This window comes from Triticum aestivum, chromosome 4A (genome assembly GCF_018294505.1).
Source record: "Triticum aestivum cultivar Chinese Spring chromosome 4A, IWGSC CS RefSeq v2.1, whole genome shotgun sequence".
NCBI classification, from domain to species: domain Eukaryota; kingdom Viridiplantae; phylum Streptophyta; class Magnoliopsida; order Poales; family Poaceae; genus Triticum; species Triticum aestivum.
In genome coordinates this window covers 748,691,877-748,713,972 of record NC_057803.1, presented here as the reverse complement: position 1 = coordinate 748,713,972, position 22,096 = coordinate 748,691,877, and the positions used below count along the sequence as shown (strand labels likewise).

At 43.9% G+C, this 22,096-nt stretch overlaps 1 pseudogene; it reads right to left on the bottom strand.

The window, feature by feature from the left end:
- Positions 1 to 5,075: 5,075 nt before the first annotated feature.
- Positions 5,076 to 8,790, bottom strand: LOC123083609 (MDIS1-interacting receptor like kinase 2-like; annotated as a pseudogene).
- Positions 8,791 to 22,096: the final 13,306 nt, after the last annotated feature.

Genomic DNA, 22,096 nt, shown 5'->3' with positions numbered 1-22,096 from the left:
GGAACCGTGGCTATGCCCTAGCTCTTGCGCTAGTCTACCTCTATCTCTCTGTCACTTCGTTCTAGCACAAACTGAACCAAGGAAGAAGAAAACAGACAGAATGAGAGGGCACGGTGGTGTTCCTGGCGCACGAACGCCCCAGCCGCAACAACGGCTGTGTATATCCTCAAGCAACAACTCGAGCTACAACCACGCCAGTCTACAACGACCTCCACACGGGATTTGTACCCAGGCCAGCATGTCCACGATCCCCACGCTTCCACCTGTGCGAGCCCACGATCAGGTCCGCCCTGGCCGCGTCCACCACGCGCGCTCGTACGCACGTACCGCGGCGCCCACCCCGATAAGATAAATTTTTGTCATATATTTGTTTACAGAGGGAGTAATAGCTTGGGATGAAGATAAGCACAGACTGTCTCATTGCTGATGTTATCTTTCCATTTTCTTACCCACGAGTTTCTTCACAAAATTGTTCTGTTTTGTGTGCAGTGTCTTCACAAAATTGTTCAATTTTGGAGGAAGCAATTGTGGAACTCCGGAAACAGGGTGAACAGCCTATGATGGACCATTGTCTAGTTGCATTGCTACACACAGACACACAGACAAAACGTAACCCATATCCAGTGTCGGAAGTGAGATGACACTAAATCTATATAACCACAGACTGTCTCGTGAGTTTTTTTTTTGCACTTCTGCAGTTAACTGTTTTCATCCCATGATTCAAAGCCTTTGAGGTTCTTCTCTGGTTAACCCTTTGGCTCTGCTCACAGTGACCAGAAAATTTGTGGCCAAAACTTTACGAGATCAAGTGCGCCCGGTCGATGGGCCACCAGATGGGTCCATGGAGAAACTGTGCGCCACAACACTCTCGCCAACGGGCAATCAAAGAAAGGTCAGTTCGTCATTTGAAACGTGGCTTGTTGGGATAGAGTCCGAAACAGCCAGACAAATTCGTGTAGGAGCATGTGCGTTGTTATGGGCAATTTGGAACTGCAGATATGATTTGGCTTTTAACAGAACAACAACTATTCATTTTTTGCAGGTTTTATTCCGAGCTTCTGCGCTGATCCGTATGTGGTCCTTCCTCACTCCGACGGAGGCCAGCGAGCGTTTGGTTACTGGATCTGTCCGGTGGGAGATGGTAGCGCAGGATATCTTCAACCGGTTTAGATGGCGGTCGTGTAATAGGATAGGCGACTAGTTTACCTATCTTTCTTATGCCAGCCGGTTGTGGCTTTTGGGCTTTTGTTTTTGGCATTGTGGCTCTTTGTGAGCTAGCCATTTATTTGTTTTCAGACTTTAAGACCTTGTTGAACTACTTTATTTTTATATAAATGTGGCCATATGCATCGTTCTCATGCAGAGGCCGGAGAGTTCCCCCTTTTCGAAAAAATGGAGAAACTGTGCCCAAGGGCAAGCTTTTCATCTCTGACAAGTGCCGACGCCTCGGCGAGGACGTCGAGTGTTCATATTCAGATATGCATTTCGACGCCTCATGGTCGATTCGAGGCAATTGGCAGTTGGAAGATAGGTTTTTGTTGTGATCCCCCCCCCCCCCCCCCCCCCTAGTAGTGTAAAAGATGGTTCTATCCTAAACAGATGGTTCTGCTGAGAACAGCTCTAAACACTGATACAAAAATGTATTCATCAGACAGAAACATTTCTTGCTGTGTACCATATACCTATTTCCTTGGTTGTTTTTAGAGAGGAGACAAGTGTAGAAATCCTAGGCAGTTATATTCTGTCAGTATATATCAAAGACCAGCATTGATTGATCTCGATTGATTAGTTAATCTAATTAATACCTCCAGTGTACGTATACAAACATACATTTCTCCATATGTCGTCTAGTTAATACTACCTTATCTTGCTAGTCTGATATGGATCATATCACTAGTAGACCCAAAAAAAATTAAAGTTCAAGGGCTCTCTCTCTGTCCTTCTTCCCAGTCTTTGCACTTGCACTGCACTGCTTACTAATGAGAAAAAGGGTTTCCCCCGCTTTATAAATAAAGCAACAATCATCGAGCAAGTCGATACAAACACACACCCCACACCAACACAACACACACACCCGAGGCAGATACAAGGACGCTGAAAACAGCAACATCACCCCAAACTACTCCAAGCAAACAACGGATAAAACCCTAAGCACTACTTTGAAGTTGTCGGAGCCCTCAACCGTGGAAGAATCACCATGATGAGGAGAAGCCGTGCATGACGAACAATGGGCTCCAAGGCGGTGCCTTCAAGAAGGGAACGACGCCGGATCGCCGCCACCACCCAATCCAAGGATTAGGGTTTCCCCCGGAGCACCACGGTTACAAGCGAGATACCGCGACGACGCCTTCAAGAAGGGAACGACGCTGGAACGCCGCCACCGCCGGCCTGACAAGACAGAGCGGGTTTTCACCCCGGCCAACACTCACTGTCACCAAATTGGGGTACGGACAGCCGCACCACCACCATTGAACGACACACCCCGGCCACCATGCCGCCCACACGGCCATGGTGATCGGACAGCGCCCGAGCCGCGTGCTACGCCCACAAGCACCCCGGCTCCCACCAGCAGGGCCGCCGCCCAAGCATCCGAGCCCCATCCTCGACCACGGACACACAGTACCGACACGACCGACCGGAAAGGAGTAGACTTTCCACCCCAAAGCGGAAACCTTGGCAGGGTTGGTGGCCTCGGCGGCCAGATCTGGGCCAGAGGAACTCCGGCGGCCACGGAGCAGCCGCCAGATGCAACGGAGGGGAACCCCTGCCCCCTACCCTAAGTCCACAGCCACCTCCGGCAAGCCCACCGGCACACCAACACCTCACCATGGAACCACCCCTGCCTGTCGCGCCCGTCCCTGAGTCCGTAGGGGAGGAAGGAATCTCACCCGAGTAAGCCGCAGACAACCACACGCCGGAGCAAGTCCCGCCGGTGCCGCGAGAAGACCGGCCGACCACGGGCTGCAGCCACGCCGCTGCAAGCCACCTGCACGCAGGTCCCAGGAGGACCTCCTCCGCCACCCCGCGACGCCCGCCGCCACCGGGGACCAAATCCGCGAGGATCTGGCCAGGAGCGCGCCGGCCCGCCACCGCCCGATCTGGCCCTGCTGCAGCCGCCACGCCGCAAGCACCCACCAAGACGCCGCCGAGCCGCCACCAGGGACCTCCGACGCCATCCCGACGGATCGCCGCCGCGCCGCTCGCCCCCGCCATAGGCCAGCACCCCCGCACGCGATGCCGTCCCGCGCCGGCCATGGACCACGGGCGGAGGGGAGAAGAAGGCCCCGCCGCCGCCCCAGCCGGCCGGGCTTCGCCCGGCGGCCCCGCTGGGCGGCGGCGAGGGAGGCGGGCAGAGGATGGGGAGGAGGGGGCGGCGATTTGGGGTTCCCCTCGGGGCGCTCGCGGGAGCGCCGCGAGAGGGGATGTCCTCTCAGAATGATCACTGCTTACTAATTGAAATGAAGAAAAACACATCAACATGGAAACCCAAGGAAGGAAGGAAACCAGCCTGAAGAAGACAAACAATATAAGATCATTTTTCAAGCTAATTAATACTTGTAGCGTGCATAGGCAAACAATGCTTCATATTTCATCACGTTGATACTTCCTCCGTCCCACAATATAAGATCTCGTTTTTCAAGCTAACATAGCTAGAAAAAAAATCTTATATTGTGGGACAGAGGGAGTAGTAGCTTGTCTTTCTAGCCTGATGTGAATCATATCACTAGTAGACCAAAAAGGCTAAAATTACAATTTACAGTCTGTCTTTATTGTTCTTTCCGGTCTCTGCTCTTGCTTCTGAAACCAGAAACTGAGCCAGTAAAAGAAATAATTTGCACTGCTAGAATCATTTGTATGTGGCATATTTTCTAGCTAGAATCTAGTTATTTATTTATTGCGGGGGCTAGCTATAATCTAATTGTTCCGCGCACACAGAAAAACATGTTAGCAGTAATCTTAATATTATTGTATCAACATTTTAGTTTGCTTTCGTTATGCATGTAGCATAGCTTAGAGAGTTGCTAGTCCAGCAAACTTTCAGCGAAGATGCGCAGAGGAGGCGAGATGCCGGGTGCCGTGCGATGCGGCGAGCGCGACGAGATGTGACTGTGCTGTGTGATGCGGTGATGCCATGAGAGTCGGCAAGACGCGACAAGGCTGGAGCATGATGGGTTGGTTCAGGTTGAGTTGGATGACACGGCAAGATCTGTGATACGGCAAGCGCGTGGACGGGTTGAAGCAAGACCAGCTGGATGGATCAGTACGTTGGAGCCAAGAGAATTGGTGTGTTTGTGAGGGTGTTAGCTGCATGCGTTGAGTAGTTATCTAGTAGTCAGCTGCATGCACGTACTAGTCTTTGGACCCTAGAGAGATTCTAGGAGAAGATAAGATCATGGGTTAGTGCATGTAGTTGGTTGGTTAGTGGAGCAACTAGTCTGGAGACATGGTAGCCGGGTGTGATGGCGGGCGTGAGTGCGTGGGTCTTGGCTGAGTGCCAAACTTTGTATAAATAGTCATCTCATTGAGTAATGTAATGGAAAGAGGCCGAGAGGGCTAGGTAAGAAAACATGTAGCGCCTGTGATTTTCACCGGGAGACAAGGCAAAGCCAGCTTTCTCCTTGGTGAAGTGTGTGTGCGTGTGAGTTCCCATGGTGCGTGTTCTTGTGTTCTTGAGAGAAGAAGAGAGAAACCTCAGGAGAGTTGTGCGAGGCAGCTCGAGGTAGAAGAAGAAGCGGCGCCGCAAGGAGGCGGCACCAACAAAACAAAGATACATGTATTATTTCTAATGGTGCTTAATTTAAGCCATCATATTCTTGTTGATAAGCAACCAATGGATCTTGTTGCAGCCAGCAAGTGACACGCAATAGCTGAAGGGTGGATCATTTTGTAATGGCTACAAGGGCCCAAACGGATTTTCTATTAATGATTTTGAAGAAATAGGAGGAGCTCTGTCTTCTGTACACACATTTATTTATATGTAGTAATTGTCATACAAACCGGCAGCTACGTATGGTATGTAGTACTAGTACAGGGCATGAAGGGTAATGCAGAAAACAAACTACCATACAGATAAACTTATGTCTTACGGACAATGTCTACATAATCAAACCGAAGAAAAACAACAGTCTGCCAACTGCACTGACGTTCATGGGTCAGAACGAGCATGCGGGGATGGCAATGGCAGTGTGGAGATAATCAAGATTATTAGCAGGTGACCGTTCAGCTGTTGAGAACACCTTAATCACTTGCTGCATCGTTGGATGGTGCTATGGATCAGGCTCTATGCACTGAACAGCGACGGCAACCACTTGAAATATTTCACTTGCGATCTCAGCTTCAGGGAGTGGGAGACGGGTGTCCAGCAAGTTCCCAAGTAATATAGTTTTGTTGCGGTTGTCCATGGATGAAAGGAGATCCGCTGGATGATGTCCAATGAACAGCTCTAGAACGAGCACTCCGAAGCTATAAACATCACACTTCTCTGTTACCCTTGTTGTGTATGCAAGCTCTGAAGAAACATCAATGTAGAGTTAGTTTTGATAATTATAAGATAATTATAAGACACTGCATGATTTCACACAAACTTAACTTTGGTAATTATTAATTTTGAACAGAAAATGAAACACGGCCATTAACATGTTCAATTAGAGGCATGCGTGATCCTTGTGTATATAAAGCTAGCTATCTTAACTTTGGAGGCAGAATGCATAGAACTATATTTAAAATATTGTCAAGTTACAGAACATATATCTTCCAACTATTTAACTATGTGAATGTTTCATTAATGTTGCTCCTGCAGATTTAAATATGTAGTCCACTCAGAGAAGACAAAAACATTCAATATGTAAAATATCTAGCCATGGTTGATAACCGGTGTATGCTGATGTACACTGTATAAACTAGAGAAAAATTGTATCATGGTCCTTACAAAATATGATAGCATTTTTCTGTAACCAACATACAGAGGTAAATTTTACCTAGGGCAAGATATCCTTTGTGCCAGCAAGACTTGTGCAGTTCAACGCATCCACATCTTGTACTTTCGCTAGACCAAAATCTGATATGTGGGCTTGAAATTCTAGATCAAGCAAAATGTTGTTGCTTGTTATATCTCTATGAACTATTGGCGCAAAGCAGTCATGATGCATGTAAGCTAAAGCATGAGCAACATCCCGAGCAATATTTAGCCTCCTTGTCCAATCCAATTCAACAACAGTTTCCTTATGCTTCAAATATGCTGATAAGCTTCCTCTGTCCATGTATTCATACACAAGGAATCTTCCCTGAGTTGTGGAGCAGTAACCAAATAACTTCACAATGTTGTGATGTCTAATATGCATCAAAGCATGTATTTCACGGTTAAATTGATCATCATCATCCACCACATGGATCTTCTTCAATGCAAATAATTCACCTGTTTGTAGTTGAGCTCTGTACACATATCCACTTCCTCCAGATCCAATGCAACGAGTGTCACTGAAATTATTTGTAGCATCAACAATTTTCCTATACACATCCTCCCCATCAAAGTTCCAGATGGCAAACATCTTGGTTTGTTCTACTACATTTGCAATTTCTGCCTTGGGTTTCTTCTTTCTGCATTGCCATGTTGCTAGTGCAGTGATAAACCCAAAAGATACGAAAACGGGTATAATAGCTAATAAAATAGCTCCAAACTTTTTTCCATGTCCACTACTTCATGGAAGATCACAAGGGGGCAAACCTTTCACAACACCGCACAATTCCTTATTATGCCAGAACCATCTGACCGGAGCTTCTTCAAAGATCCTAGTATGTGGCACTGGCCCTTCTAATTTTTTGTAAGACACATCCATGTATAGGAGGCTGTTCATGCTCTGAAATGACGGCAGAATGTTGGCGCTGAGTGCATTGTGAGAAACATTCAAGGCTTGAAGCATACGAAGACCACCTAACACACTCGGGATAGTGCCATCAATTGAATTGTCACTTAGATCCAACAGATCTTGCAGGTTTACCAAAATCCCTAGCTCGATAGGAATGGTGCCATTGAGGTGATTATGGCTCAGCTTTAGGAAGTGAAGCTTAAGACAATTGATCTTGGTAATTGCCCAGTTAGGTTGTTTGATGATAAATCTAGATACTCCAAATTGTTCAGCGATCAAATTGAACAACATCATTACATTGCCAATTTCTGGTTGAATATGTCCTTCAAGCTTATTTGATGAAACATCAAGTATCCTCAATTGAGATAGTTTCCCTATGCTTGATGCTACTACACCAGTTATATTATTGTTTGATGCACGTAGCTTGGTAAGTTTGTGGGACTCACCCAATGATGAGACAATTTACCAAATAGTCTATTTGATTTTGAACTGATATCAATATAGACAAGATTTGGATGAGCTCCCATTTTGGTGATATCTCCTTTGAGGTTATTTCGTTCAAGTCGAAGCCTGACTAGGCTTCTGCAACTTAGCAAGCTAGATGGCAAGGGTCCAACCAAGTTGTTATTAGTAGTGGAGAATCTTTTTAGCCGACCTCCCGCACAAAGACCGGATGGCAAGGCACCAGAGAGGTTGTTAACAGCGAGTTCAAGCTCAACTAGACTCATTAGCTTGTCCATTTCCTGAGGAATGGATCCGAAAAGTTCATTATAGTCAAGGTACAAGATAGTGAGTTTTGTCAAATTCCCTATGGTGATTGGAATAGAACCTGAGAGTGTGTTGTTGTCAAGCTCCAAGTCTTGTAAGTTCAACAACCAACCTAGTTCTCCTGGAATTTACCCAGAAATTTGGTTCTAGGCAATATACAAGCCAGTGAGTTTTGTCAAATTTCCTAAGATGTTTGGATGGGACCAATTAGCTTGTTGAAGTTAAGCTCCAAGTTCTCTAAGTTCAGCAACCAACCTAGCTCTCGTGGAATTTTCTTAGAAAGTTGGTTCTCACCAAGGTATAAGGTAGTGAGTTTTGTCAAATTCCCTAACCTGTTTGGGATGGAACCTAAGAGCGTGTTCTCGCTAAGCTCCAAGTCCTCTAAGTTTGACAAGAAACTTAGTTCTCGTGGAATTTGCCCTGAAAGTTGATTTGTAAAAACTTTCAAGGTAGTGAGCTTTGTCAAATTCCCTATGGTGCTTGGGATAGAACCTGAGAGTGTGTTGACGGCAAGCTCCAAGTCCTGCAAGTTCAATAACTAACCTAGTTCTCGTGGATTTTTCCCAGAAAGTTGGTTACTAAATAGAAACAAGGTAGTTAGTTTTGTCAAATTCCCTATGGTGCTTGGGATAGAACCTGACAGTGTGTTGATGGCTAACATCAAGTCCTGTAAGTTCAATAACTGACCTAGTTCTCGAGGAATGTGTCCAACCAGTTGATTATTATAAAGGTATAAGGTAGTGAGTTTGGTCAAATCATCTATGTTGCTTGGGATTGAACTGAAAATATTACTATTTGACAAGTCTACTGTAACCAAATGATTCACGTGGCCTATTTCAGAAGGGATATGACCAGCTAACTGATTGTATGACAAGTTGAGCGTCACAAGACTACTCATGTTACCTATCCGCCTAGGTATTTCACCAGAGACTTCGTTTTCCTCAACCATTAAGGACTGGATTTTTGTGAGATTTGCTAGACCTAGTGGAATTGAGCCTCTTATCTGGTTGCCTTGAAGAAGGAGAGCATGAAGCTCTCCGAGGGCCTCGATATTGGAAGGAATGCTCCTAGTGAGGTGGTTGTGCGAGAGGTCCAATGATGTCAGAGTCCTCAAGGTTGAGAAGTTGAGGGACCGCAACGCCCCTCTCAGCCGCATCCCCCGCAGAGATTTGTTGCTGATGGAAGGCCGATGCCGCCACTGGTGCACACCGGTACCACAACTGATGCCATGCCAGTTGCAGGGCGTGGTCGTGTTTTCCCAGGAGTGAAGGGCGTGCTGGCTCTGGTTGTCGAGGCTATCTTTCCAGACAAGGAGTGCTCTTGCTTGTCGCCGGAGCACCACCTTGTCTGGCGCAAGTGCGACAAAGGTGGCCACCATCATCATCATCATCATCATCATCATCACTATGGTCATGGTCATGGTGAGAGAGGCAAGCATTTTGGGTAGTTGATGCATCTCCATGACTAGCTAGCTAGGTTGTAATTGGTTTTGGTTCTGAGAGAGCCCACTAGTGCAGAACCAGGCTTTAGCGTCGGTTCGTAACGGCCTTTAGTGCCGGTTCGGCAACTGGCACTAAAGAGTGGGGACTAAAGGCCCCCCCCCCTTAGTACCGGTTCGTCACGAACCGGCGCTAAAGTGCCACCACGTGGCACGAGCTAGGCCCTGGTGCGTGTAGGACATTAGTACTGGTTGGTAACACCAACCAGTACTAAATGTTTGGATGTGTTTTTTGAAGGAAATATGCCCTAGAGGCAATAATAAAGTTATTATTTATTTCCTTATAATCATGATAAATGTTTATTATTCATGCTAGAATTGTATTTACCGGAAACATAATACATGTGTGAATACATAGACAAACATAGTGTCACTAGTATGCCTCTACTTGACTAGCTCGTTAATCAAAGATGGTTATGTTTCCTAACCATGAACAATGAGTTGTTATTTGATTAACGAGGTCACATCATTAGTAGAATGATCTGATTGACATGACCCATTCCATTAGCTTAGCACCCGATCGTTTAGTATGTTGCTATTGCTTTCTTCATGACTTATACATGTTCCTATGACTATGAGATTATGCAACTCCCGTTCACCGGAGGAACACTTTGGGTACTACCAAATGTCACAACGTAAATGGGTGATTATAAAGGAGTACTACAGGTGTCTCCAATGGTCGATGTTGGGTTGGCGTATTTCGAGATTAGGATTTGTCACTCCGATTGTCGGAGAGGTATCTCTGGGCCCTCTCGGTAATACACATCACATAATCCTTGCAAGCATTACAACTAATATGTTAGTTGTGAGATGATGTATTACGGAACGAGTAAAGAGACTTGCCGGTAACGAGATTGAACTAGGTATTGGATACCGACGATCGAATCTCGGGCAAGTAACATACCGATGACAAAGGGAACAACGTATGTTGTTATGCGGTCTGACCGATAAAGATCTTCGTAGAATATGTAGGAGCAAATATGGGCATCCAGGTCCCGCTATTGGTTATTGACCAGAGACGTGTCTCGGTCATGTCTACATTGTTCTCGAACCCGTAGGGTCCGCACGCTTAAGGTTACGATGACAGTTATATTATGAGTTTATGCATTTTGATGTACCGAAGGTTGTTCGGAGTCCCGGATGTGATCACGGACATGACGAGGAGTCTCGAAATGGTCGAGACGTAAAGATTGATATATTGGAAGCCTATATTTGGATATCGGAAGTGTTCCGGGTGAAATCGGGATTTTACCGGAATACCGGGAGGGTTACCGGAACCCCCCGGGAGCTATTTGGGCCATAGTGGGCCTTAGTGGAAAAAGAGAAGGGGCTGCCCTAGATGGGCTGCGCGCCCCCCCTTCCCCTAGTCCTATTAGGACTAGGAGAGGTGGCCGGCCCCCTCCTCCTCTTTTCCCCTCCGAGGAATCCTAGTTGGACTAGGATTGGAGGGGGAATCCTACTCCCAGTGGGAGTAGGACTCTCCTGCGCCTCCCCCCCTTGGCCGGCCAGCCTCCCCTCCTCTCCTCCTTTATATACGGAGGCAGGGGCACCTCTAAACACACAAGTTGACACAAGTTGATCCACGTGATCTATTCCTTAGCCGTGTGCGGTGCCCCCTGCCACCATATTCCTCGATAATACTGTAGCGGAGTTTAGGCGAAGCCCTGCTGCTGTAGTTCATCAAGATCGTCACCACGCCGTCGTGCTGACGGAACTCTTCCCCGACACTTTGCTGGATCGGAGTCCGGGGATCGTCATCGAGCTGAACGTGTGCTCGAACTCGGAGGTGCCGTAGTTTCGGTGCTTGATCGGTTGGATCGTGAAGACGTACGACTACTTCCTCTACATCGTGTCATCGCTTCTGCAGTCGGTCTGCGTTGGGTACGTAGACAATACTCTCCCCCTCGTTGCTATGCATCACATGATCTTGCGTGTGCGTAGGAAATTTTTTGAAATTACTACGAAACCCAACAGTGGCATCCGAGCCTAGGTTATTTATGTTGATGTTATATGCACGAGTAGAACACAAGTGAGTTGTGGACGATACAAGTCATACTGCCTACCAGCATGTCATACTTTGGTTCGGCGGTATTGTTGGACGAGACGACCCGGACCAACCTTACGCGTACGCTTACGCGAGACCGGTTCCCTCGACGTGCTTTGCACAGAGATGGCTTGCGGGCGACTGTCTCTCCAACTTTAGTTGAACCAAGTATGGCTACGCCCGGTCCTTGCGAAGGTTAAAACGGAGTCTATTTGACAAACTATCGTTGTGGTTTTGATGCGTAGGTGAGATTGGTTCTTACTTAAGCCCGTAGCAGCCACATAAAAACATGCAACAACAAAGTAGAGGACGTCTAACTTGTTTTTGCAGGGCATGTTGTGATGTGATATGGTCAAGGCATGATGCTGAATTTTATTGTATGAGATGATCATGTTTTGTAACCAAGTTATCGGCAACTGGCAGGAGCCATATGGTTGTCGCTTTATTGTATGCAATGCAATCGCGATGTAATGCTTTACTTTATTACTAAACGGTAGTGATAGTCGTGGAAGCATGAGATTGGCAAGACGACAACGATGCTACGATGCAGATCAAGGTGTCGCGCCGGTGACGATGGTGATCATGACGGTGCTTCGGAGATGGAGATCACAAGCACAAGATGATGATGGCCATATCATATCACTTATATTGATTGCATGTGATGTTTATCTTTTTATGCATCTTATCTTGCTTTGATTGACGGTAGCATTATAAGATGATCTCTCACTAAATTATCAAGAAGTGTTCTCCCTGAGTATGCACCGTTGCGAAAGTTCTTCGTGCTGAGACACCACGTGATGATCGGGTGTGATAGGCTCTACGTTCAAATACAACGGGTGCAAAACAGTTGCGCACGCAGAATACTCAGGTTAAACTTGACGAGCCTAGCATATGCAGATATGGCCTCGGAACACGGAGACCGAAAGGTCGAGCGTGAATTATATAGTAGATATGATCAACATAATGATGTTCACCGATGAAACTACTCCATCTCACGTGATGATCGGACATGGTTTAGTTGATTTGGATCACGTGATCACTTAGAAGATTAGAGGGATGTCTATCTAAGTGGGAGTTCTTTAGTAATATGATTAATTGAACTTAAAATTTATCATGAACTTAGTCCCTGAAAGTATCTTGCTTGTTTATGTTGATTGTAGATAGATGGCTCGTGCTGTTGTTCCGTTGAATTTTAATGCGTTCCTTGAGAAAGCAAAGTTGAAAGATGATGGTAGCAATTACACGGACTGGGTCCGTAACTTGAGGATTATCCTCATTGCTGCACAGAAAAATTACGTCCTGGAAGCACCGCTGGGTGCCAGGCCTGCTACTGGAGCAACACCAGATGTTATGAACGTCTGGCAGAGCAAAGCTGATGACTACTCGATAGTTCAGTGTGCCATGCTTTACGGCTTAGAATCGGGACTTCAACGATGTTTTGAACGTCATTGAGCATATGAGATGTTCCAGGAGTTGAAGATAATATTTCAAGCAAATGCCTGAATTGAGAGATATGAAGTCTCCAATAAGTTCTATAGCTGCAAGATGGAGGAGAACAGTTCTGTCAGTGAGCATATACTCAAAATGTCTGGGTATAATAATCACTTGATTCAATTGGGAGTTAATCTTCCGGATGATTGCGTCATTGACAGAATTCTCCAATCACTGCCACCAAGCTACAAGAGCTTTGTGATGAACTATAATATGCAAGGGATGAACAAGACTATTCCCGAACTCTTCGCAATGCTGAAAGCTGCGGAGATAGAAATCAAGAAGGAGCATCAAGTGTTGATGGTTAACAAGACCACTAGTTTCAAGAAAAAGGGCAAAGGGAAGAAAAAGGGGAACTTCAAGAAGAACAGCAAGCCAGTTGCTGCTCAAGAGAAGAAACCCAAGTCTGGACGTAAGCCTGAAACTGAGTGCTTCTACTGCAAGCAGACTGGTCACTGGAAGCGGAACTGCCCCAAGTATTTGGCGGATAAGAAGGATGGCAAGGTGAACAAAGGTATATGTGATATACATGTTATTGATGTGTACCTTACCAATGCTCGCAGTAGCACCTGGGTATTTGATACTGGTTCTGTTGCTAATATTTGCAACTCGAAACAGGGGCTACGGATTAAGCGAAGATTGGCTAAGGACGAGGTGACGATGCGCGTGGGAAACGGTTCCAAAGTCGATGTGATCGCAGTCGGCACGCTACCTCTACATCTACCTTCGGGATTAATATTAGACCTAAGTAATTGTTATTTGGTGCCAGCGTTGAGCATGAACATTATATCTGGATCTTGTTTAATGCGAGACGGTTATTCATTTAAATCAGAGAATAATGGTTGTTCTATTTATATGAGTAATATCTTTTATGGTCATGCACCCTTGAAGAGTGGTCTATTCTTATTAAATCTCGATAGTAGTAATACACATATTCATAATGTTGAAACCAAAAGATGCAGAGTTCATAATGAAAGTGCAACTTATTTGTGGCACTGTCGTTTAGGTCATATCGGTATAAAGCGCATGAAGAAACTCCATACTGATGGACTTTTGGAACCACTTGATTATGAATCACTTGGTACTTGCGAACCATGCCTCATGGGCAAGATGACTAAAACACCGTTCTCCGGTACTATGGAGAGAGCAATAGATTTGTTGGAAATCATACATACCGATGTATGTGGTCCGATGAATATTGAGGCTCGAGGCGGATATCGTTATTTTCTCACCTTCACAGATGATTTGAGCAGATATGGATATATCTACTTAATGAAGAATAAGTCTGAAACATTTAAAAAGTTCAAAGAATTTCAGAGTGAAGTTGAAAATCATCGTAACAAGAAAATAAAGTTTCTACGATCTGATCGTGGAGGAGAATATTTGAGTTACGAGTTTGGTGTACATTTGAAAAACTGTGGAATAGTTTCACAACTCACGCCACCTGGAACACCACAGCGTAATGGTGTGTCCGAACGTCGTAATCGTACTTTACTAGATATGGTGCGATCTATGATGTCTCTTACAGATTTACCGCTATCATTTTGGGGTTATGCTTTAGAGACGGCCGCATTCACGTTAAATAGGGCACCATCAAAATCCGTTGAGACGACGCCATATGAACTGTGGTTTGGCAAGAAACCAAAGTTGTCGTTTCTTAAAGTTTGGGGCTGCGATGCTTATGTGAAAAAGCTTCAACCTGATAAGCTCGAACCCAAATCGGAGAAATGTGTCTTCATAGGATACCCAAAGGAAACTGTTGGGTACACCTTCTATCACAGATCCGAAGGCAAGACATTCGTTGCTAAGAATGGATCATTTCTAGAGAAGGAGTTTCTCTCGAAAGAAGTGAGTGGGAGGAAAGTGGAACTTGACGAGGTAACTATACCTGCTCCCTTACTGGAAAGTAGTTCATCACAGAAAACTGTTTCAGTGACACCTACACCAGTTAGTGAGGAAGCCAATGATAATGATCATGAAACTTCAGATCAAGATACTACTGAACTTCGTAGATCAACCAGAGTAAGATCCGCGCCAGAGTGGTACGGTAATCCTGTTCTGGAAGTCATGCTACTAGATCATGATGAACCTACGAACTATGAAGAAGCGATGGTGAGCCCAGATTCCGCAAAGTGGCTTGAAGCCATGAAATCTGAGATGGGATCCATGTATGAGAACAAAGTATGGACTTTGGTTGACTTGCCCGATGATCGGCAAGCAATTGAGAATAAATGGATCTTTAAGAAGAAGACTGACGCTGATGGTAATGTTACTGTCTACAAAGCTCGACTTGTCGCAAAAGGTTTTCGGCAAGTTCAAGGGATTGACTACGATGAGACCTTCTCACCCGTAGCGATGCTTAAGTCCGTCTGAATCATGTTAGCGATTGCCGCATTTTATGATTATGAAATTTGGCAGATGGATGTCAAAACTGCATTCCTGAATGGATTTCTGGAAGAAGAGTTGTATATGATGCAACCGGAAGGTTTTGTTGATCCAAAGGGAGCTAACAAAGTGTGCAAGCTCCAGCGATCCATTTATGGACTGGTGCAAGCCTCTCGGAGTTGGAATAAACATTTTGATAGTGTGATCAAAGCATTTGGTTTTATACAGACTTTCGGAGAAGCCTGTATTTACAAGAAAGTGAGTGGGAGCTCTGTAGCATTTCTGATATTATATGTGGATGACATATTACTGATTGGAAATGATATAGAATTTCTGGATAGCATAAAGGGATACTTGAATAAAAGTTTTTCAATGAAAGACCTCGGTGAAGCTGCTTACATATTAGGCATTAAGATCTATATAGATAGATCAAAACGCTTAATTGGACTTTCACAAAGCACATACCTTGACAAAATTTTGAAGAAGTTCAAAATGGATCAAGCGAAGAAAGGGTTCTTGCCTGTGTTACAAGGTGTGAAATTGAGTAAGACTCAATGCCCGACCACTGCAGAAGATAGAGAGAATATGAAAGATGTTCCCTATGCATCAGCCATAGGATCTATCATGTATGCAATGCTGTGTACCAGACCTGATGTATGCCTTGCTATAAGTTTAGCAGGGAGGTACCAAAGTAATCCAGGAGTGGATCACTGGACAGCGGTCAAGAACATCCTGAAATACCTGAAAAGGACTAAGGATATGTTTCTCGTATATGGAGGTGACAAAGAGCTCATCGTAAAAGGTTACGTTGATGCAAGCTTTGACACTGATCCGGACGATTCTAAATCGCAAACCGGATACGTGTTTACATTAAACGGTGGAGTTGTCAGTTGGTGCAGTTCTAAACAAAGCGTCGTAGCGGGATCTACATGTGAAGCGGAATACATAGCTGCTTCGGAAGCAGCAAATGAAGGAGTCTGGATGAAGGAGTTCATATCCGATCTAGGTGTCATACCTAGTGCATCGGGTCCAATGAAAATCTTTTGTGACAATACTGGTGCAATGCCTTGGCAAAGGAATCCAGATTTCACAAAAGGACCAAACACATCAAGAGACGCTTCAACTCCATCCGGGATCTAGTCCAGGTGGGAGACATAGAGATTTGCAAGATACATACGGATCTGAATGTTGCAGACCCGTTGACTAAGCCTCTTCCACGAGCAAAACATGATCAACACCAAGGCTCCATGGGGGTTAGAATCATTACAGTGTAATCTAGATTATTGACTCTAGTGCAAGTGGGAGACTGAAGGAAATATGCCCTAGAGGCAATAATAAAGTTATTATTTATTTCCTTATAATCATGATAAATGTTTATTATTCATGCTAGAATTGTATTTACCAGAAACATAATACATGTGTGAATACATAGACAAACATAGTGTCACTAGTATGCCTCTACTTGACTAGCTCGTTAATCAAAGATGGTTATGTTTCCTAACCATGAACAATGAGTTGTTATTTGATTAACGAGGTCACATCATTAGTAGAATGATCTGATTGACATGACCCATTCCATTAGCTTAGCACCCGATCGTTTAGTATGTTGCTATTGCTTTCTTCATGACTTATACATGTTCCTATGACTATGAGATTATGCAACTCCCGTTTACCGGAGGAACACTTTGGGTACTACCAAACGTCACAACGTAAATGGGTGATTATAAAGGAGTACTACAGGTGTCTCCAATGGTCGATGTTGGGTTGGCGTATTTCGAGATTAGGATTTGTCACTCCGATTGTCGGAGAGGTATCTCTGGGCTCTCTCGGTAATACACATCACATAAGCCTTGCAAGCATTACAACTAATATGTTAGTTGTGAGATGATGTATTACGGAACGAGTAAAGAGACTTGCCGGTAACGAGATTGAACTAGGTATTGGATACCGACGATCGAATCTCGGGCAAGTAACATACCGATGACAAAGGGAACAACGTATGTTGTTATGCGGTCTGACCGATAAAGATCTTCGTAGAATATGTAGGAGCCAATATGGGCATCCAGGTCCCGCTATTGGTTATTGACCAGAGACGTGTCTCGGTCATGTCTACATTGTTCTCGAACCCGTAGGGTCCGCACGCTTAAGGTTACGATGACAGTTATATTATGAGTTTATGCATTTTGATGTACCGAAGGTTGTTCGGAGTCCCGGATGTGATCACGGACATGACGAGGAGTCTCGAAATGGTCGAGACGTAAAGATTGATATATTGGAAGCCTATATTTGGATATCGGAAGTGTTCCGGGTGAAATCGGGATTTTACCGGAATACCGGGAGGGTTACCGGAACCCCCCGGGAGCTATTTGAGCCATAGTGAGCCTTAGTGGAAAAAGAGAAGGGGCTGCCCTAGATGGGCTGCGCCCCCCCCCCCCTCCCCTAGTCCTATTAGGACTAGGAGAGGTGGCCGGCCCCCCCCCCCCCTTTTCCCCCCCGAGGAATCCTAGTTGGACTAGGATTGGAGGGGGAATCCTACTCCCAGTGGGAGTAGGACTCTCCTGCGCCTCCCCCCCTTGGCCGGCCAGCCTCCCCTCCTCTCCTCCTTTATATACGGAGGCAGGGGCACCTCTAAACACACAAGTTGACACAAGTTGATCCACGTGATCTATTCCTTAGCCGTGTGCGGTGCCCCCTGCCACCATATTCCTCGATAATACTGTAGCGGAGTTTAGGCGAAGCCCTGCTGCTGTAGTTCATCAAGATCGTCACCACGCCGTCGTGCTGACGGAACTCTTCCCCGACACTTTGCTGGATCGGAGTCCGGGGATCGTCATCGAGCTGAACGTGTGCTCGAACTCGGAGGTGCCGTAGTTTCGGTGCTTGATCGGTTGGATCGTGAAGACGTACGACTACTTCCTCTACGTCGTGTCATCGCTTCCGCAGTCGGTCTGCGTTGGGTACGTAGACAATACTCTCCCCCTCGTTGCTATGCATCACATGATCTTGCGTGTGCGTAGGAAATTTTTTGAAATTACTACGAAACCCAACATTTTTTTCCTTTAATTTTGTGTTTTCAATTTAATTTAGTGATTTTTTTACATTATAATGAGTTGTTAAATCATTAGGTGAAAGTATCGCAGATTAGTTTCGACTGGATGCATTGGATCCTAGCTAGCTAAGTGATCAAGTATATGCCATATCCATATGATACTTGATCAAGTATAATATGGATATGGCATATACTTGATCACTTAGTTAGGATCCATCCAGCTGAAACTAATCTGCGGTTTCTTTCATTAAATGATATAATAACTCATCATCATATTAATATAAAAACTCTTGCATCATATCATCAACATGAGTATACTAGCTAGCTAAAAATCATCATAGTCGTAATTATCACTATTTAATCATCATAGTCATTGTCGTTATCTAATCACCACCAACACTAGCTTAAATAAGAAACATTCACTTGTACCAGAAGCAAAAAATATCATCGAGTTCAACATGACGGTCATGATATTATAAACGTTCATAACACCACAAAAGCAAATCTCTCTTTGAGATTAAGTTCAGGACGAAGAACACGGACATGAGAGGACAAGTACTAAGAGCATGAACTAGCTAAATCACTCATGCTGCTCTCTCTCAGGTAAAATAGCATAGAACATGTATAGCTCTCCTTATTCATCATACTGGAGCATGTAGATGAACTTGTCTCCTAATCGTGGGTTGCGCTTCTCATTGCTGCCCCCTAGTACTTCTCTGCGATCGTTAACAATTTTCCTCCAATCTTTCACTATTAAGCATTCATCGCTTCTAGAAATCCTGAATGCACTCATGTGCAATGTAGGATATCTTGGCCGTAAGCTAACAATTGACATGCGACCTTTAGTCTCGATCCCCTGAGGCACAACTATCATCGGGAGTCCCTGTTGAAGAACATCGTATAGTAATTAATTAATATACTTAGCAATGAAAGTAGCAAAAAAAATATGTATGCAAAAGATGCACCGAGGACAAATAGTAAAAATCTTACCATCATTCTTAAATAGATGTGACTGTAGTTCAATACGATCACTATTGGTCGCACGTTTTGAGTACTAACATTTCTAAGTGCAGGAATTTTTTTTGTCTTGGCAGTATGAAGATCCTCAAGCCATGAAACATAATGACTTATCTCCTCGCAGTTTAGTTCAGCTTCGTGACAGTAGTAGGTCTTGTCTACCAAGCGCCAGACATGTTTGCTTGAATGGAACTAAGCTGTCAATAGAAATTAGTTGTCAACTATTTTTGAATAAGCAATATCAAAGACATAAATATGGTTGAGAAGAACTCACATAATGATAGAACTGGAGGCGTCTGCACATCGACCCAGATGTCTCTATTACCTTTAATATCATCTTCTGGACGAATATCAAAGGTGATGACCATATCAGGCTCAAATGCATATGCCTTGCATAATGCTTGCCAAGTTTTGCATTCAAAATAGGTGTACGTATCTGCATTGTATACTTTGACGTTGAAACTATAACCATGCTCAGTTTTCAGGTAAACTCTCTTTACCTCCATAGTTTCCATAGCATTGAAACATATCTTATCCAAAACAAATATTCTTGTATGGCAGGGGATGCGCTAGTAGAATAGTGAAAATTAAAAATTATAAGTTGAAGCAAATGAAGCTTATACAAGTCATGCTTAATTACGAAAAAAGACTTGTCGTTGTGACTTACTGTATCGAATTCGAAGGTCTCATCCAAGTTGATGCTGAATCGCCTATCATCAACAAGGAAATTTCTGTCGCACAGGCCACGCTGATCTTCACAGTATTCGCACATAATGAAAATCTTTTTTGTCGTCAGACGATATTTCTTATGTTCATATAGGTGAAACATTAAACACTTACTAATTCTATTAATTTAACTAATTCAACTACTTCTATTAATTCAACTAGTTCTGTTAATTCAACTAATTCAACTAAGCATTTACTAAAAATAAATTTGTACTATTAATTTTCTTACTAAAATAAACTAGTTCTATTAAAATCTCATATTCCTAAATTTAATTAGATCATCAAATCTCGTATACCTAAATTTTCTTACTAAAAATAAACTAGTTCTATTAATTCAACTAGTTCAACTAAGCATTTACTAAAAATATACTAGTTATATTAATTCAACTAGTTGAAATAATCTCATATACCTAAATTTCTTACTAAAAATAAACTAGTTATATTAATTCAACTAGTTCAACTAAGCATTTACTAAAAATAGACTAGATCTATATTCATCGAGCTAACAATTGACACTAATATTTACCAACTTTCCTATCTAATTCATCTAACATTAACATTCTAACATTCTTATCTACGAAATTCATCTAACATTAATCTAAACAATAGAAAACAGAAAATAAGGAAAAAAATATGTGTGTGTGTAGTACTGTGTGTGTATGCGTGTGTACATGTGTGTGTGTAGTGTGTGTGTGTGTGTGTATGTGTGTGTATGTGTGTGTGTGTGGGTACGAGCGGGCCGAGGGGCGGCGGCGTACGGGCGGCAGCGTACGGGCAGCGACGGGGACGGCGCGACGACGGGCGGCGGGCCGGGGGCGATCGATGGCGCGATCGAGACGGCGACGTAGTACGGGGCGGCGGCGCGAGACGGCGATGATGGGGACGGCGACGACGGGCGGCGGGGGCGGTGAGGGGGGAAGTGGTCGATGAAACTGATTTTTCGTTAGTGCCATATATATAGGAGGGGCCTTTAGTACCGGTTGGAGCCACCAACTGGTACTAAAGGACAATTTTGGCCAGGCCAAGCGGCGGGAAACGAGCGCCTTTAGTACCGATTATTACCCCAACCGGTACTAAAGGACAACCCATTAGTACCGGTTGGAGCCACCAACCGATACTAATGGTCGTGCGCTGCCATCCGTGGTGCACTATGTTTAGTCCCACCTCGCCGAGCGAAGGGCAGCCGCACTGGTTTATAAACCCAGCCGTGGTTGCTCTTTCGAACTCCTCTATATAGCAGGCTTCTGGGCCTAACTAGGGCGCGCTGCCCTGTGAGCCCACCGGCCCTTTTGGGCCTGAATTTGCACACACTAGGTCTGGCAGGCCCACCCGGCAGCGCCCCAACTATTTTTTATATAGTTTTTTCTTTTCTGCATTATTTATTTTTGAGTAATTGTTTATATAGTTTTTTCTTTTCTGCTTAATTTTTTTTCTATTTTTTTCTGAGTAGTTTTTTTGCTGTATTTACTTTTTTTGTGAATATTTTTGCGTTATATAGTTTTTTTCTTTTCTACATTATTTATTTTCTTCTATTTATTTTTGAGTAATTGTTTTATATAGCTTTTTCTTTTCTGCTTTATCTTTTTCTTCTATTTATTTCTGAGTAGTTTTTTTTGCTGTATTTAGTTTCTTTGTGAATATTTTTGCTTTCTATAGTTTTTTTCTTTTCTGCATTATTTATTTTCTTCTATTTATTTTTGAGTAATTTTTTATATAGTTTTTTCTTTTCTACTTGTTTTTTTCTTCTATTTATTTCTGAGTAGTTTTTTTGCTGTATTTAGTTTCTTTGTGAATATTTTTGCTTTAGTAGCTTCAAATGCTGCATAATGCTTCATTTTGGAGTGATTTTCAATTTCACGGTCATTTAGCTATCTAAACAAATTGATGACGTCGCTTCAAATGCTGCATAATGCCGGCTCAAAACAGTCTGGAGTTCAAATAAGTTCAAAAAAATAAAGTGCCCATGTAACAGATGAGTTCTGATCCGAAACCTTAATACTCCGAAAGAGATTGTCCAGTTTGTACACGAAGTGCGTCCAGTTTTTGCCGTGACCGTCTCTACGCTTTCGCACATGCTATGGGGGTGAAATGACGATACCATGCCAAGTTTCAACATTTTCAGAGTTCATTTTGTTGTAATTTACTGTTTCACGGTCATTTGGCTCTCTAAAAAAATTGGTAAATGACTGAAAATAGCAAATGATGTTAGAACGTGTTGGAAATTGATGACGTCGCTTCGAATGCTGCATAAT